Source organism: Ochotona princeps, chromosome 3 (assembly GCF_030435755.1).
Source record: "Ochotona princeps isolate mOchPri1 chromosome 3, mOchPri1.hap1, whole genome shotgun sequence".
NCBI lineage: Eukaryota > Metazoa > Chordata > Mammalia > Lagomorpha > Ochotonidae > Ochotona > Ochotona princeps.
In genome coordinates, this window is record NC_080834.1 from 11,542,194 (window position 1) to 11,545,081 (window position 2,888).

Consider the following 2,888-nt stretch of genomic DNA (forward strand, 5'->3'; position numbering starts at 1 on the left):
TTTTTAAAAAATTATTATTAATACTTTATGATACAGTTCAATAGGCCATGGGATTTCCCTTAGCCCCATCTCAAGTCCCCTCCCCATGCTCCACTGAATTCTTCTATATCATTATAGTATAGTTCTTCATAGACAGTCATGTGTCCATCATTGCGGGCAAGGGCAATTGTAGAGTCCAGCATCCTATTTTCAAGATATATCCAACAGTTTCATTGGGAGTCCATCTGTGACCTGTGAGTAGAGATGCATACTACATTGTATCCTCACATCTGGATATGATAGTCTCCATTACACAGTTACCATGCATCCCATTAAATGAAAAGCCACAAAACAAAATCAACAACAGAAAGAAAAATAGAACTTTATAATGCCATGAAGTTAAATGACATGCTACTGGATATGATAGTCTCCATCATAACAGTTACTGCACATCTCTTTAAATGAAAAGCCATGAAGCAAAATCAACAACAGGAAAAGAAGAAATTAAAAACACCCCAAAGTTAAATCACATGCCACTGAAAGACTAATGTGCTGCTGAAGAAACGAAAAAGAAAATTAAGAACCTTCTTGAAGAAAATGATTCCTCTATATGATCTATGAGTCATTGAATGATTTAATCAGAAGAAAGTGTTTTGAAGAGATGAAACTAACAAAAAAAATCTGTGAGATATAGTTTCCACTGATCCTTGTTGGTAAGATATGTCTCCTTTAGGCAACAAATAGATGGGTTTTGTTTTTTTAAACAAGTCTACTAATTCATGTTTGATTGATGAATTTAAGCAATTTGCATTCAGGGTTAATATGTATGGCTGGTATTTTGGTCCTGTCATTTTAGGAATGGTTTGTTCATTGGTTATTCTTCTGTTGTCATTTTACTGGGATGTTCTTCCCATTTGCCTTCGGTTTTGGTGGGTGCTATTCCTCTTCCCTGTCAAGAGAATATCTTTAAGTGTTATTTGTAGGGCAGGTTTGGAAGAGGCAAATTCTTTTAACTTTTCTTTACTGTAGAACAAAGTTATTTCATTTTCAAAGACAAAGGAAAGCTTTGCTGGATACGTTATCCTGGGCCAACAATTTTTTTTTCTGTTTGAATCTGGAACATGTCTTGCACTCTTTTCTTGCCTGTAGAGTTTCCCCTGAGAGGTCTCCTGTGAATTTAATTGGCATTCCATTATATGTCAGTTGATTTTTTTCATGTGCACATTTAAGGATCTTTTCCTTATGTTCAATTGAAGAGAGCTTGATGATCATGTGTCTTGGTGAAGATTGCTTTTGGTCAAGCCTGTTGGGAGTTCTGTGCCCCTCCTGGATCTTATTTCCCAATTTTTTCTCCAGACTAGGGAAATTTTCCTTTATTATTTCATTAAATAGATTTTTAAACGCAGCTTCTTTTTTGCACCTTCTGGGACTCCCATAACTCTTATATTTGGCCATTTGATAGCGTCTTTCAATTCTTCAGTACATTTTTTTTTTTTTGGCCTGATCCAGCTGTGCTTCCAGCTTTTTGATTATTTCTGCATTGTGGGAAGAACTATCTTCCAGTTCTTAGATTCTTCTGCCTCACTCATTCTATTATTGAGGCTTTCCACTGAATTTTTTAATTTGCTCCGTTGTGTCCTTCATTTCTAATTATGCAGCTTGATTTTGTTTCAGTGTTGGTATTTCCTGTGTGACTTATTTCTTAAACTTCTGGAACTCCTGTGTGTACTTCTCATTGTTGATAAGAAGTTGCATAACAAGCTTTTAAAACTCTTTTATCTCCCATTTCCTGGAGTTAACTCTGAGGCTCACAAAGGCTTTTTGCTCCTTTCTTTGGGAAGAGGCATCACTAATATTCACTGTGCTTCTGTCTCTCCTTTTGCACTTCATCATAGCACTTCTGGTTAGCAGCTTCCTCTCCTTGGTGCTGGTTTCTAAGCTGTGTTGCCCACTGGTCTACAGTCCCATTTTACTGATTATGTTCAGGACCTAGTTCTTCATTTGCAGTCACTGTGCCACTCCCTGCAATGAGTTTCAGCCCCAGCTCTTGTGCTGGACGTCCATCATGATATTCCCTCATAGCCTCAATTCATGGCTCACCACACTACACCTGCTATAGCCTTGTACTGTGGCCACACCATTGCCTGCACAGCTTTTCTGACACTCCGCTTTGAGTAATACCCAGATTTTGGGGGACACCAGCTGTCTTAAATAACTAGGTTGTCTGGTGCTGATCTTACTGGAACTTGCTAGCCCTTAAGTCTGATGGCTACCCTAACTTATTTCAGATGGAACCTATAGGATGCCAAGTTGGTACAGTTTTCCTGGTAGAGCCATTGCAATGTACAGAACTGGAAGTGATTTGCATCCAGCTAAGCCTACACACAGCACACTGTTGTCCCTCCCGTCCCACAGCATTTCCAACACTTTATAAATTGGCACCTGGCGTGCCATTGAGTTGCTGGAGTTCTGGGTCTGCAGGCCATGAGGTCCTCTGCCACCCAGATCTATGTTGTTTGGAATCTATTGGATGCCATGTCTGTACTATTTTTCCTGTGGGGTGAGGGCAACTTGCTTAGCTGGAAATGATTTTTCTCCTGGCTTAGTGCATGCACAGTTTCCTTTTGTCCCTCTAGTCCAGTAGGCTTTGCCTCACTACACAAAATGGAGCTTGATGTAGCACTGCTGGGGGTCTGGGCTTTGAAATCTACCCTGTTTTTGCACCACCCTCCTTGGGGTCTGCTGCCATGTCTCTGCTCCTGGTCAGTCAACTCTTTGCCTGTGTTTACCTCCTGAGCTTCTGGTGAATTCCCTTTCTCACCTGGCTATTGGTGGAGCTTGGGTTGCTGCTTACCGACTGCTTCTGGGGTATCTGGTCTCTGCAATACCACTTCGTTGTCTGAGCTGCC